The following is a 16,221-nucleotide window of genomic DNA, read 5'->3' as shown; positions in this document are numbered from 1 at the left end:
GTTAAAATCACAAAGTTCTTCTCCCTACTGGACATTTTCAAAAAACATGTGCTTTTCAAACTAAAAAATCCATCCGCCCAATTAAGGAGAGAAAAATTTTCTTCGGCCCATCACAATTACTTGCATTTATCTAGCGCATTTAGCTTAGTAAAATGTCCCAAGCAACTGATAGCAAAAGCTTCTACAAGTATATAAAAGGAGAGTAGCTAAATTGAATGTTGGTCCCTTGGAGGACGAGACTGGGGAGCTAATAGTGGAGAAGGCAGAAATTGCAGCGACGCTTAATCAATATTTTGCCTGTTTTCACAGTGGAGGACACTAGCACCACCCCAATAGTAACAGTTAGTGTGGAGGATATAGAGGAGGAACTTAGAACAATCACCATCACTAGAGAAAAAGTACTGAGCAAACTATTGGGATTAAAGGGTGACAAGTCCCCAGGACCTGATGGCCTACATCCCAGGGTCTTAAAGGAGGTGGCAACGGAGATCGTGGATGCATTGGCTATAATATTCCAAAATTCCCTGGATTCTGGAAAGGTTCCAGTGGATTGGGAAAATGCTAATATAATGCCCTTATTCAAAAAGGCGGGGGGGGGGGGGGGTGGTTGTGGCAGAAAGTAGGAAACTATAGACTAGTTAGTTTAACGTCTTTCGTTGGGAAATTGTTGGAATCCATTATTAAGGAAGTAGTAATGGGGCATTTGGAAAGTCAAAATGCAATCCATCAGAATCAGCATGGTTTTATGAAGAGTAAATCGTGTTTGACTAATTTGCTAAAGTTCTTTGAAGATGTGACAAGCAAAGTGGATAGTGGGGATCCTGTAGATGTAGTATATCTGGACTTCCAAGAAGGCCTTTGATAAGGTGCCGCACAAAAGATTACTACACAAGATAAGATCACACAGAGTTAGGGGAAAGATATTAGCTTGGATAGAGGATTGGCCAACCAACAGAAAGGAGGGTGTCGGGATAAATGGGTCTTTTTCTGGATGGCAAGCTGTAACTAGTTGGGTGCCACAGGGTTCAGTCCTTGGGCCCCAACTATTTACAATCTATATTATTGACTTGGATTCAGGGATAGAAGGTACAATAGCTAAATTTGTAGATGACACCAAAATAGGTTGGAAAGTAAGTTGCAATGAAGAAATAAGAAATTCACAAATGGATATGGGCAGGTTAGGTGAATGGGCCAAAATTTGGCAGATGGAGTTTACTGCGGATAAGTGTGAGGTTGTCCATTTTGGTCAGAAGAATAAAAAGGCGATTTATTATTTAAACGGAGAGAAATTTCAGAATGCTTCAGTGCAGAGGGATCTGGGTGTCCTCGTGCATGAATCGCTGGAAGCTAGTATGCAGGTACAGCAGGTAATAAGGAAGGCAAATGGAATTTTGGCATTTATTGTCATTATTTCATTGCCAGGAATGAAAGGCTTAACATATGAGGAACATTTGAGGACTCTGGGTCTATACTCGATGAAGTTTAGAAGGATGAGGGGGGATCTGATTGAAACTTACAGAATACTGAAAGGCCTGGATAGAGTGGATGTGGAGAAGATGTTTCCATTAGTAGGAGAGACTAGGATCCGAGGGCACAGCCTCAGAGTAACGGGAAGACCTTTTAGAACAGAGATAAGGAGAAACTTCTTTAGCCAGAGAGTGGTGAATCTATGGAATTCATTGCCACAGAAGGCTGTGGAGGCCAGGTCATTGAGTGTATTTAAGATCGAGATAGATAGGTTCTTGATTGGTATGGGGATCAAAGGTTACGAGGAGAAGGCGGGAGAATGGGGTTGAGAAACTTATCAGCCATGATTGAATGATGGAGCAGACTCGATGGGCCAAATGGCCTAATTTCTGCTCCTATGTCTTATGGTCTTATGGAATAGAGTATAGAAATAGAGAAGTGTTGTTGTAATTGTACAAGGCATTAGTGAGACTGCACTTGGAATACTGTGCAGTGTTGGTCCCCTTACTTGAGGAAGGATGTAGTTGCACTGGAGGCGGTTCAGAGAAGATTTACTAGATTGATTCCAGAGATGCAGGGCTTGTCTTATGAGGAGAGATTGAGCAGTTTAGGCCTATACTCACTTGGGTTCTAGAGAGGAGATCTAATTGAGGTATATAAAATGCTAAAGGGGATAGACAAAGTAGACGTGGAGCGGATGTTTCCCCTTCTGGGGCATTCTAGAATGAGAGGCCACAGTTTTAGGCTAAGGGGTGGTAGGTTTAAATCAGAGATGAGGAGGAATTACTTTTCTCAAAGGGTGGTGAATCTATGGAATTCACTACCTCAGAGTGCAGTGGATGCCAGGACGCTGAATAAATTTAAGGAGGAGATAGACAGATTTTTAATTAGTAACGGGTTGAAAGGGTATGGGGAGAGGGTGGGAAATTGGAGTTGAGGCCGAAATGAGATCAGCCATGATCAAAATGAATGGCGGGGCAGGCTCGAGGGGCTGAATTGCCTACTCCTGCTCCTAGTTCTTGTGTTTTCAGGAAGTATATGGATTTAAATTTGATGCCGAGGCACACAAGGACATATTACAAGTCACAAAAGGCTTGGTCAAAGAGACATGTTTTAAGGAACATCTTAGAATGGCAAAGAGCTTTAAGAGGGAACTCTAAGTCGAGGGAAGTGAAAGCACAGCCACCAATTATCTCCTCTTTTTGAATAACTTTTTATTTTCATTAAAAGTTAATTCTGACGCAAAATGTGTTTGGCTTTTACAAGGAGATAGAATGTGACACATTTACACTATAACTGAAGCACATTGAGACCACAGTTCGAAGCGGGGTGGGGAGATGGAAGAGTTCTGGGATTTCACTCAGTGAGGATGAAGGAATTGTGATACATTTTCAAGCCAGGAGGAAGCCAGGCTGTAGCATTAAATTTAGGGTAAATGAAGTTGATTCATGTATGACTTGGAGAGGAACTTGGCTTTGAATCGTGAAGTATGTCATTGAGGCCTTATCTAACTTTGTATTCTAGTCCTAATAATCATTATTTACAAATATAAATCTAGTACATATTCCAGAGTGGTTCCAGAAGAGCACGTCGCAAAAAGAATGCTAAAGTTGGGAATTTGGGGCAAGTGCAACTCTCAGATAAGAAGTAGAATAGTACAAAACTGAAATTAGTTTCGCTTTTTCATTTAACCAAGAACTTTAAAAACAGTAAACGAAACTTTGCAGGAATTGTCTGTTGATGGCAGTTAACTGTGAATCAGTTTAACTCATGATTTAAGTGCCAATTACTGTAAGCAGGAAGTTAAGTGAGTTGCTGTAACTTAAATGTACTCAAAAAGATGTATAAAACTATAAAATCAGCTTAGCACACGGTATTGCAGACCAAAGGGTAAAAATTAGGGATTTGGTTCTGAAGGGTCATATTCAACTTGAAACATGAATTCTGGGCGGAATCCCGGCCGTGATGGTGGGTTTTCATGCCATATTGTCCCAAACCCTCCACATTACTTACGCATTCCCAGGAAACATGCCGGTTCCATGGTGGGCAGGATCTCATTAGCCCACCACACCAACATCTCGCCGCTTCATCACGCCAAGTGCCAAATTTGAAGTCCAGCCACGTGCAAAAATCTCAGTGCTTCCAGCCCACAACTACTGCAGGGAAAATGTCCACGAAAGACAAAAAGACTACAGACCCCAGATAGGTCACTGGCATGCCATTTGGATGCATGGAGGCCTGCCGTGATGTCCTCTACCCCTGCTCTGGCCAGGCAGGCAGCGGCATCACCAATCCAGCATGGCAGGTGGTGGCAGCGGTGGTCAGTGCCAATGCTGCATAGAAGAGATTGGCCTCCAATGCAGATAGAGGATGAATGATCTCATCCATGCAGCGAGCGTATGGCAACCATCTCATCATTCTAAACTCACACACTCAAGCCCATCACACATTTACAGGCATCTCACTCACTGCGAGCTCAAGGGACACCTCCACCCATTCTCACACACATGCCCTCATCTCCTCTGGAGACTGTCTCCTCAGCCCTCACCATCTTGAGGCCACTTGCACAGATTTGCGTCCATACATACCCTAGGTTACACTCCTTCCCCAGTACAACTCTGATCCTGCAGCCTCTTGCCTTGCCTATGGCCACTTCTCCCCCCTCCCCAAACAAGCCCTTGCCCTGCAGCCATTGAAAAGTCATCCACATATGGTTAATCTGGTTGGTAGAGACCTACCCATGAGCACCCCCCTCTAAAAGTGGTGTGGTGCTGTCTGTGAAGCCTGGCGCTGATGGCTGCGAGTGCTGCCTGAAGCAAGGTATACAAACAAACCTTGAAGTCCTGAGCAAAGTGCAGCCGTCAGGTACATGTCACTTATGTGCCGTAGAGAAACACGTAGGCACGTTTTCCCGTGACGTGGGTGGATGATCAAACAGGGGAATGAGTCTGGCGGGCTGGCCTTATAATGACATGCTAATGTATTACAATGAGGTTTCCGACATCCGATGGCAGGAAACGTGGCTCGCCATTGGCAGGTGATTACAAACTGGTTTTACACCGTCATAAAACCGATCACACCATCTTGTTGATTCACGCCATCAAACATGCCTGACGCCAGTGGGCACGGAAAATCCCGGCCTCTGTGTTTCTCGCCCCAGAGATGCAGGCTGACCTGCTTAGCATTTTCAGCACTTTGTTTTTATTTCCGATTTCCAGCATCCACTGTATTTTCCTTTTATTAAAGGGAATGAAGTGATGCTTTTTGCATGCAATACATGACGTGGTTTGTATTAAAAGTAAATAATATGTCTCCCTTTAAGTTAAACTAGATCAAACAGTTACTTAAAGACAAACTATAAGCTAAGTGGTTAACAGTGAGGTTGAGTGTCTTGGGCTACAGGAAGATATAGACAGGATGGTCAAATGGGCAGATGGAATTTAACCCTGAAAAGTGTGAGGTGATACACTTTGGAAGGAGTAATTTGACAAGGAAGTATTCAATGAACGGCATGGCATGGGAAGTTCTGAGGAACAAAGGGACCTTGGCGTGTGCGTCCATAGATCTCTGAAGGTGGAGGGGCACGTTAGCGGGGTGGTGAAAAAGGCATATGGAACACTTGCTTTTATCAATCGAGGCATAGATTACAAAAGCAGGGAGGTCATGTTGGAGTTGTATAGAACCTTGGTGAGGCCACAGCTGGAGTACTGTGAGCAGTTCTGGTCGCCACATTATAGGAAGGATGTGATACCACTGGAGGGGGTGCAGAGGGGATTCACCAGGATGTTGCCTGAGATGAAACATTTAAGTCATGAAGAGAGGTTGGATAGACTTGGGTTGTTTTCGTTGGACTAGAGAAGACTGAGGGGCAACCTGATTGAGGTGTACAAGATTATGAGGGGCGTAGACAGGGTGGATAGGGAGTAGCTGTTCCCCTTAGTTGAAGGGTCAGTCACAAGGGGACATAAGTTCAAGGTGAGGGGCAGGAGGTTTAGGGGGGATGTGAGGAAAAACTTTTTTACCCAGAGGATGGTGACGGTCTGGAATGCACTGCCTGGGAGGGTGGTGGGAGCAGGTTGCCTCACATCCTTTAAAAAGTACCTGGATGAGCACTTGGCACGTCATAACATTCAAGGCTATCGGCCAAGTGCTGGTAAATGGGATTAGTTAGGTAGGTCAGGTGTTTCTCACGTGTCAGTGCAGACTCGATGGGCTGAAGGGCCTCTTCTGCACTGTGAGATTCTGTGATCCTATAAGTTGATTTAATATAGACAAATGAATTAAAAAAATAATAATTACTTAGGGTGCCAATGCATGTGGTGCCTTTCAACTGTAGCATCTGGAAGTCTGTGGTCAGAAACTAGGAATCCGGCTGTGAGTAACTTACCTCCTGCCTCCCCCAAAGCCTGTCCACCATCTACAAGGCACAAGTCAGGAGTGTGATGGAATACTGTCCACCTGCCTGGATGAATGCAGCTCCCATAACACTCAAGAAGCTTGACACCACCCAGGATAAAGCAGCCCACTTGATTGGCAGTCCATCCACAAACATTCACTCACCCCACCACTGACACACAATGGCAGCAGTGTGTACCATCTACAAGATATACTGAAGGAACTCACCAAGGATCCTTAGACAGCACCTCCCAAACCCATGACCGCTACCATCTCAAAGGACAAGGGCAGCAGACACATGGGAACACCACTACCTTGAAGTTCCCCTCCAAGCCACTCACCATCCTGACTTGGAAATATATCGCCTTTCCTTCACTGTCGCTGGGTCAAAATCCTGGAACTCGCTCCCTAACAACACTGTGGGTGCACCACATGGACTGCAGTGGTTCAAGAAGGCAGCTCACCATCATCTTCTCGAGGGCAGTTGGGGATGGGAAATAAATGCTGGCCTAGCCAGATATGCCCACATCCCGCGAAAGAATTTTAAAAAGCATCGCTGTCCCAGACAACCACATCTGCAGTAAATGTTAGCATTCTGCAGAACCTCAGCTCAGAGTGTTGTCCTGGAGCCTGAGATGCAGAGATATTGGGTATTAGGGAGTATCTAGAGCCTTTTATCCAGGAGACAGTCACACCCCTTAGATTAGGAAGTGGTGCAAGTCTGGTTAGTGGCCAGAGACAGGAAGGTATGACTGCAAGTTATGCAAGTAAAGGGTACCCCACTTACAGTGGTAGACAAGCCTTGGCCTTTACCCTTATCCAGCAGCAGAGTAGGGAAATAGGGGAATGTAGGCGAGTCCTTGAAAGTAGGGGGCCAGCTGTGGGACCCCCTTCACTTCTGATGCTGTTGGCACAGACCCCACCACCACTCAACAATCGCAGGACAACCCTAACACCATCAACCTTGCCACGCCCGACATATGCATAGAAACAACATCTGCTGAGGAAATCCGGGACAAAATATGTACTGCCAGGCCTAACCAGGGACGCAGAACAAGAGGCCAAATTACAGGACGGACCCGGAAAATCCTGGACAGTTGGTCACCCTGCCCTAATCAAACAGATACAAGGTTTTTGCTGCCTGTGTAGGTGAAGGCAAAGTCTGCAGAATGGGTGAGCAATCTGTTATGGCACCAAGGTATAGGAGGCCATTCAAGTCGGTGGAATGAAAAGGAAGTAGCTGCAGCAAAGAACAGTGCAGTCAGGGGGATGAACTTTCCTACAGATCTGAGACGGGGAGTTCTAAAAAGTGTGTTGCCTGCTCGGTGCCATGGTTAAAAGAAATCTCCCTGACACTGGTAAAGAACTCAATGGAGAGGGAGGATCTGGTTATCTACATAGGGATCAACTCCAATAGGCAGAACCAGGACTGAGACTGCAAATGAGTTTGAGGAGCCAGGGTCCAAATTAAAAGCAGAAATTTGAAGATTCTCTGGATTACTACCAGGGCCATGTGTGAATTTGCATACGGTCAAACAGATCAGAAAGTGTACGGTTCAAACAGTGATATGGGGAGATAGGGTTTTAATTCATGGGTCACAGGCACCAGTACTGGGGAAAGAGGGAGCACTTCTGTTGAGAAAGGCTTCACTTAAGCCAGGTGGGATCAGTGTCCAGTTGAATCCAAAAACTAGGGCTGTAGATAGGCTTTAAACTAAAAAAGGAGCTGAGTGAGGGAGGGTTCGGGTTAGAGAAAATTTATAAATCTAATCAGAAAAGTCAAGGCCACAATGTAGTGTACCAATCTGGGTAAAGATAAGCAGAGTATGAAAGGAAAAGACAAAAATTGGAATGGTAATAGTGTATTAGTAAATAAGGTCAAATCAGGGAAAAAATTGTAAAATTAAAGGATTTTTTATTCGAATGCGGGAAGCATTCGGAACTAGATAGACAAGTAAATTGTAAAAATAGAATTAAATGGGTTTGTCCTCATAGCCTTTCTACAGAAACATGATTGCAAATTGATCAAAATTGAAAACAAAATGCTCTGGTATTTGAAGTTCAAAAAGACAAGCAAAATGGAGAGATAATAAACGATTACATAAGAAGTGAGAAAGGATCTTGGTTCAGAAGGTCAGGAAGTAAAGTCAGCATGGGTGGAAATAATAATTAACAAGGGTAAGAAAGTGTTGGTAGGAGTAATGTTCAGCAGCATATTCAATCAAGAAATAAGTAGAGCCTAAAACAAAGGCAATGCAATAATTGTTGGGCACTTTAATCTTCATACACAGTGTACAAATCAAATGGGCAAATGGATTCTGGAGGATAAGATCATGGGATGCATTCGAGACAGTTTTCTAGAACAATATGTTGTGGAACCAAGCAGGGAAGAGGCTATTTTAGATCTTATCTTGAGTAATGAGAGGATTAATTAGTAATCTTTTATTAAAGGATCCTTTTGTGAAGGAACGAGCCGAATATGATAGAATTTTACATTGAGTTTGAGAGTGACATACATTAAGTCCAAAACTAGAGTATTGAACTGAAATAAAGCCATTCACTTAGGTGTCAGGAGCGATTAGATTGAAAGATATGAAGCCAGATGAGCAATGACAAACATTTTGAAGAAATATTTCAAAATTCTCAACAAATCTGCACTTCACTGAGAAATAAAAAATCATGGGGAAAAGCGATCCATCCATAGCTAACTAAAGAGGCTAAGGATAGATTAAAAGAAGCAGCTTGTGATGTTGCCAAGAAGAACAGTAGACCTGAGGGTTGGGGAAGTTTTAGAAATCAGCAAAGAATGGCCAAAAAAAAAAACCAATAGAGGGAAGAAATAGAGCAAGAGTAAACTAGCCATAAATATAAAACGGAGAGAGTAGATAAAGTAAACATGGATCCCTTAAAGGTTGAGACAAGAAAAAATTATAATGGAGAACAAAGAAATAGCAGAGATGTTAAACCCTGACTTCACAATGGGAGAGAGAAAAATTATGCCAGAAATAGTGATGAACCAAGAGTCCAATGAGAATGAAGAAATTAAAGTAAATATTAGTAAAGAAAAAAATCTACTGGAGAAATTAATGGGACTGAAAGTCAACAAATCTCCTGAACCTGAACCCTACTTCATAGGGTTCTAAAAGAAGTGACTACAGTGATAGTGGATTCACTGATTGTGATCTTCCAAAATTCCCTAGATTGTGGAATTGCCCCAGTGGATTGGAAGGTAGCAAATTTAACACTGTGTTCAAGAAAGGAGGGAGAGAGAAAACAAGGAGCTACAGGTCAGTTTACCAGAAACCGGTTGGAAGGAAAAACACTGGAATTCACTATTAAGGAAGGGATAACCAGGCACTTAGGAAATCATAATAATGACTAGGCTTTGTCAATATGGATTTTTTATGAAAGGGAAATTGTGTTTGGTTAATCTATTAGAATTTTTTGAGTTAGTATAAAGGGGAAGCAGTGGATGCAGTATATTTGTATTTTCAAACACATTTGGTAAAGTGCCACATGAAAGGTTGTTGCACAAGATAAGGGTTCATGAGTTAGGGGTAATAGGTTAGCATGGATAGAAAATTGGTTAAAGGACAGAAAACAGAGAGTAGGAATGAAAGTGTTATTTTCAGATTGGCAGGTTATTACTAGTGGGATGCGGAAAGGATCAGTGCCAGCGCCTCAGCTATTTACAATCCATACTAGTGACTAGGATGAAGGGACTGAGTGTATTGTCATGGAGTCAGAGACATTATGGCACAGGAGAAGGAAGTTCAACCCATCAAGTACATGTCAGAACTCTGTAGAGCAATCCAGTCAATTCCATTTCCCAGCTCCACCACCTTAATCCTGCAAGCAGATTTACTTTTGAAACCATTGATCATCTCCACTCTTACCAACCTCATAGGCTGAGTTTTTAAAAAAATTCTTCCTAACAACTCTCCTCCTTAAATATGTGCTCCCAAGTCCTTGTATGATCAGTTAATAGGAACATCTTTTCTTTGTCCACCTTTATCTAAACGTGTCATAATCTTGTACACCTATCAAATCTCCTCTCAATTTAGTAAAAGCTTGTTGACTATACCAAACTAGACAGGAAAGTGAGGAGAACACAAAGGGCAGAATTTTCAATTTCTGAAGCTAAGTGCCATGGTGGCGAGTTCCGTGGCATGTTTCCCCTGGTTGGAACGACAGGAAATCACTCCCGATTCCAAGCTTGGAAGCTCATTCATTATGCACAGGCGAGTATTTCTCCAAGTCACCGGCTGGGAACTGATTTGTCTGCCCCGCCATTACCTGACAGGATTGAATCCAAGTGGCATATGTCACCTTCAAGGCCACTGGCAGGGGATAGCCAACCACTCCACGGGGTATTAGTTCCTCATGATGAATGTGGCAGATGTGATCCACTAGAGCTCGGGACAAGCACAGATGAGCGTGGCATTGTCTCTCACTCATCTGCAAATAGGAGAGCCTTCTTCGGCACACCCTTGGCCTAGCAAGTCACCTCCATGGTCTGGGTCTATCCCCTGATCCTCATGATCTTATCCTGGCTGCCCTGCACCCTGGATCTCAGATGGGGCCACCTCCTGAAGCTGCGCTCAGCGTTGCCTCTCCCTTCTCCTCCATTCTATTATAATCCTCATAAAGGAAGCATTCAGCCCTAGATCCATAATTGTTTTAGCCTTCTCTTTGAAATGATAGACTGAACAGATTAATGAGTAATTGGTGAACATAGTGAAGTTCACAATCTTGAACCAATAGCAATCGTCATGGTCGATAGTGGCTTCTGCCCTATTAGTCTTGTCGCTGATACAGCCTTGTATGAGGTGCTAACAGATACATCCAGATCACCAAGATGCCATTCCTGAGACTTAACAACTGAATCCTACACAGGTTGGAGAAGGTTTGAATGACGATGTGCGACCTGACCTAGCTCAGTGTTCCAATCTCAGATCTGGCATCCTGATTAACAATAGGTTGCTCAAGATTAATGACTGGATGCTCTTTGGCCCATTATGAATGCCAATTCTGGAAAGCAAATCAAAGTCTTGCATTGATGGGATGCCATATATTCAACACCTGTGCCTCCTTAACGGTTGCCTGCATTACCAAATTTCACATTCCTGTGTTTTAATGTTGAAATGCAGTGACTATGATGTTAAGTCAATGACTCCTACATTTTGCTGTTACAGTGTGGCAAAAGGCATGGGTTCCAATGGCTAGCTTCTTAAGAAGGTCTTCCTCCTTTCTTTCAGCTCTGACTCAATTTTAAACTTGTGGCACCAACAAGTTAGAGGGCGCCCCCTGAAAGGGCCCCTTAGTCCAGCAATGTGCTCCTCCCACATGGCCTTGGAATACCCCTATCCCTGTGCAGATTCGCTTCTATTTTCGAGTTAAAACTGCACCATTAGAGTGCAAGATGGTGGTTCTCTGCTATTACTTCGAGATCAACTTCCACGCTCTCTCACTGTCCGCATCTCAGATATTTACCTGGAGCCTCACGACATGAAGGTAGAGCTCCCTCCTGTTATTCCCAGCCTTCCCCAGTAATACTAGATCCCATTGTTATTGTGATCAACATTCTTACCCTCCACTCCGAGCTCATCACTGATGACGTGCCCAAGCCCCATGTGGACCTCATCCCTATCCATCTTAAGGCTGTGCATGGTCACCTACAGAAAGCTTCACATAACCCCCCTTTATTATGTTTTTCCCAAATACAGGCTGCAGATGCCTCCCATAACCTTTACCATCCCATCTGCAGCCCCCCCAGTACAGAGACAAGCCAATGGACACGGACTGTGAAAACATCCTGTAAACCAAGCTGTGCATTATCCCAATAAGCACACAGCCCTTGCCCTGCCCTGGTGCAGGAGTACAACATATGTGCCAGGCATAGGCCTGGAGCATGACCTGCTGCACCCTGTGACTGTCTCAACTCTCTCACTCTTGACTGTGAGGTCTACAAAGCCCCAGGACTGTCTCTAACCTCTGACTCCTGACGGTGAGTCCAAGAAGTGTCTCTGTTCTCTCACCCGACCTGCTGGCCCCAGACCAAGACTTGACTTTCAATGAGTTCCACATTGTCCTCATGACTGAACACTACACCGTCTCCCTTCCCACCCCCCACTTCATGAGTCTCAGTGCGATCCATCCCTCTTGTGCCACATTAACATACACACACCCTTTCCTATTTCAGAGTGTGCACGCATCCCTTCCCATTCATACATGTGGCATCCCATCCACTCTCTTGTGTATCTGCATTTCTGCTTCCCTCGTCGGGGTCCAGCTTCCCACCTCTTGGTCTCCCCTCTGCCATCCATTGTTCCTCCTCCCCCGCAATCTCTTGCAATGCCTTTGCCCCATGTGTCTGTTATCCTTCCCCCACACCTCTGCCACCCCCAAGCCCCCTCCGTCAAAATGCTGGTCTCTATCTGAATGTTCAACTTTGCCCAAGTACTGCTGCACAGTGCTGTCCTTCAGGACAATGGAGGCACCCATCACGAGCAGACCAACCCCGGTTGCAATACTGGTCTCTGCCTGAATTTTCAGCCCTGCTTGAGTACCACTGCACAGTGATGTCCTTCTGGATTACTAAAGCATCCACCAGGAGGAGACCAAACCTACAACCCCAACAACGTGGCATTCCACTGGCAGCACAATGAGACCGGTGCAACGCTGTGGCAGGTAGGCCATGAATGTTGCACTCACCTTGAAGTTGAGAGTGAAGTGAGGTCTGAGGGCTGAACGCCACTTTTTCAAACATGATTCAGACCGGCATGATTTCCCAATAGCGTGATGCAGGATTGGAAGGCAGCACGTGATTCCGGAGAGCAGAAAACTTAATGGGCATTCATGAGATGGTAATAAACGCAAATGCTGTTCACGCCACTATCCTGTGGAATCCCTGACCCATCATTGGGAGAATTGCAAACTGTTTCCGTGCTGGCAGAATTCAGATTTTTTGGCTCCCGCTAGATCCTCCACTCCCACCACGAAACTTGCCGCAGGCAGGATGGGAAACTTCCGCCCAAAGAGTCTGCAAAGGGATATAGATAAATTAAGTGAGTTGGAGAGGAAGTATGTGATCGAGTGAAATGTAAGGTGATTCATTTTGGTAGGAAGAATAGAAAAATTCATATGGAGCAGGCTGAGCTCTGGCTTTCAGAGTGCGAGCAGCAGCTGATGTCATTATGGTGCAACAAGGTTGAGAGTTTCATGCATAGCACATTTCTGGATGTTTTCACCCAGCAGCTTAAGGGTATGCAGGTGGAAGGGGAATGGCTGGCTGCCAGGCAGTCAAGGAGGACCAGACAAGGGGTACAGGAGTCTACTGAGTGTATCTCATTGTCCATCCAGTATTCAGTTCTGGATACTGGTGAGACTGACAATTCTTCTGGGGGAGGTGCAACCAGACCCAAGTCCATAGCACCATGGCTGCTTCCGCTGTCCAGGGGTTGGGTGGCAGTGGGGGGGAGCGGCAGGGTGGTAGTGGTGGCACGCAGCAGGAAGGTTCAGAAAGCACTAATAATGGCGAAATCAATAGTTAGGGGAGCAGATAGACGGTCGTTTCTGCATCCGCAGATGTGAATCCAAGATGGTATTTTGCATTTCTGTTACCAAGGTCAAGGATGTTACTGAGTGGCTGCAGAACATTTTGAGGGAGGTGGGTGAACAGCCAGCAATCATGGCTGACATTCATATCAATGGCATAGGTTGAAAGAGGGATGAGGTCTGATAGACAGATTTTAGGGAGCTAGGAAAGAAAAAAGCATGAATGTGAACATATGGAGTGTGGTAAATATGGTTGGTGAGCGGTGGGTGCAGACAGTCACGTCGGAATATGACGTTGTGACAATAATGGAGACCTGGCCCAAAAAAGTGCAGGACTGGGTGCTAAATATTCTAGGTTTTCAGGAAAGATAAGGAAGGAAAGAAAAGGGGTGGGGTGGCAGTTTTGATTAAAGAAAATATTATAGTGCTAGGCAAAGAAGATGACCTATAGGGATCAAGGACAGAACTTTGGTTAGACTACTGAGGTAGCCTTACACTACTGCGTGTATTCTATAGGCCACCAAATAATGGGAAAGATATAGAGGAGCACATTTACAAGGAAATTACAGAGAAATACAAAAACAGTAGTTATAATAGGGACATTAATTATCTTGGGATAGTGTACATAAACATTAACCATTACATGTTAATTATGGATGAGGATGATCATTTGGCCGATTTGATCCAGTTTCCAGGGAGATTCCAGTGTCCCAACTTTGTGTCATTCAATTTTTTCTCAAATTATTCTATTGTCTTTGTCTCCACTACTCTATTTGGACTCTTCGACATTGTAGGAAGGAGAACTTCCCTGATTATTTGCCTTAACAGTAGCATTCTCAAGTTTGAACCAGTTTCCCCAAGTTCTACTCCCAGTTTCATTTAATATAGTAGTGGATTTACTAATGAGCCAGGAGGTATCGCACTCAGTGGCCAGGGCTTTCGCTCCCAAATGGGGTAGCAGGCGTTTCCATAAATTTCCCAGCTTGCCACACCCATTTCGGGAAAAAGTGACCCGAATGGCAGGACAGAGCCAGGTCCGTCACTCGGGACTCAGATCGAAGGCAGCCACACAGGCAGCCGAGTACCAAAGCAGGCCTTTTAGAAGGCCCACCTCAGTTCTCTGGGACTTTGTCTCAGTTGTTTTTAAACATTAGGCCTTCTAGCCCTCATCCTCACTCACTCCCCATGCCCATACTTGCCAACTCATGTCCCACACCCATCCCCAATAGCTCCTCATGCCCTCCATGCCCTCATCCACCCTCATGGGCTCTTATGGCCCCTAGTTTGCTGATGATACAAAACTGGGCAGGGTTGTGAATTGTGAGAAGGATGCAAGGAGGCTTCAGGGCGATTTAGACAAGTTGTGTGTGTGGGTAAACACATGGCAGATGCAGAATAACGTGGATAAATGTGAAGTTATATGCTTTGGTGTGAAAAACAAACAGTTGCAGGAAGACAAATTTGTTTTTCAAATTTGAGAGGGCTGGCAATTTAAATAACTTGACAGCTTGAGTTTTTCAACTCTCACAGACACAGGCAGGCATTTGTTTTTTCCAATTTTTAAAGGGATGGCACTTTAAGTAACTAGATAGCTTGACAGTTCTACAGACCTTATCTGCCTTCAAGGATATTTCTAACTTCTCTAGCGATTCATAACTCCAACACTGTGGCATAAGTTCCTTGCTGTATAATCCTGAAATCCTCAAACACATTTAAGGGAAAACTAGATTTTAAAAAAAACTACATTGCAACTGGGGTGGGGGTGTAGGGTTGGTCTGCTCCTGACGGAGAAGGAAATAGATGTTGATAGGGTGAAATGAAGCAAGGTGGGAGGAGGCTCACATAAGGCTTAAACACCGGAGGGGTCTATTGGACCAAATGGCCTGTTTCTGCTCTGTATATTCTATATAATTTCATTCCTGATCATCAATTCCATTATTTTACAACAAAAGAGTCTTTACTTGTGTGCACCTGTTTTCTCACCCTTGTTGAATATTGGCACATTAGATTATTCCCAATCTTCTGATGCCTCCTGAATGTCCAATGATCTCTAATAATGATTATCAGTGCTTCACAAACCTCTTACTGAGTCTATTTCAGAACTCTTGGGATAAATGCCATCTATCCCAGGAATATATCTGTTTTGAGCCCGATAGCCTATTGCATACCTGCACCTAATTTCTATCGCAGTCACCAATTTAATTGGAGTCTCTTTGTTTAAGGAGACTATGTTACTTGTGTCATCCCCACTGAATATTTGGAGGAAATAATCATTCATTTACCATTTTGTGCTCGTTCTCAGTTTCAAAACCATTTGCATTTTCATGATTTTCATTTCTTCTCAGAATGCCATCTTGCTCATGTGGCATTGAAATAATTTAGTTTTACTCATGCTCAGTCTCAGCTGTTAGGTTTTTCCTTTATAAAAGCAAAATACTGTGGATGCTGGAAATCTGAAACAAAAACAAAAATTGCTGGAAAAACTCAGCAGGTCTGACAGCATCTGTGGAGAGTGTTAGGGGGAAGAAAGTAAATGGGAATTTATGGTAAGGGAGAATTCATTATAAGGGAATGAATTACTTAAATTAGAATCTATAGGCAGGCCATTGCAAATCAGTATATCAACAATTAAACAGTTAAACCAGATGAACTTTATACACTCTCAAACTTTGTACACCCTCAGGGTTTGCAATCACCAGCAAGGTCCTGGGAGTTAGACTGGAGTCAGAGCATGGCAATAACATAGAGTAAGTGTGCTCTTCAACAGATAGGGGAAGGACAGATGGTCCCAGTTTAGATAGG

General features: G+C 44.1%; 1 protein-coding gene across 1 annotated transcript in view; it reads right to left on the bottom strand.

Annotated features, from left to right (window-relative positions):
- LOC121278747 (TPR and ankyrin repeat-containing protein 1-like) overlaps positions 1-15,845 on the bottom strand; it is a 147,942-nt gene extending 132,097 nt beyond the window's left edge. The window contains exons 1-2 of the mRNA XM_041189136.1: positions 15,702-15,845; positions 12,577-12,904 (exon numbers count right to left, since the gene is read on the bottom strand). The gene's annotated coding sequence lies outside the window, so the exon portion shown is untranslated. The remainder of the gene's footprint in view (positions 1-12,576; positions 12,905-15,701) is intronic.
- Between the last annotated feature and the right edge of the window lie 376 nt (positions 15,846-16,221).

The sequence above is a fragment of the Carcharodon carcharias genome, chromosome 6 (assembly GCF_017639515.1).
Source record: "Carcharodon carcharias isolate sCarCar2 chromosome 6, sCarCar2.pri, whole genome shotgun sequence".
Classification (NCBI taxonomy): Eukaryota; Metazoa; Chordata; class Chondrichthyes; order Lamniformes; family Lamnidae; genus Carcharodon; species Carcharodon carcharias.
The sequence above is the reverse complement of the archived record's forward strand: the minus strand, read 5'-3'. Positions and strand labels throughout refer to the sequence as shown.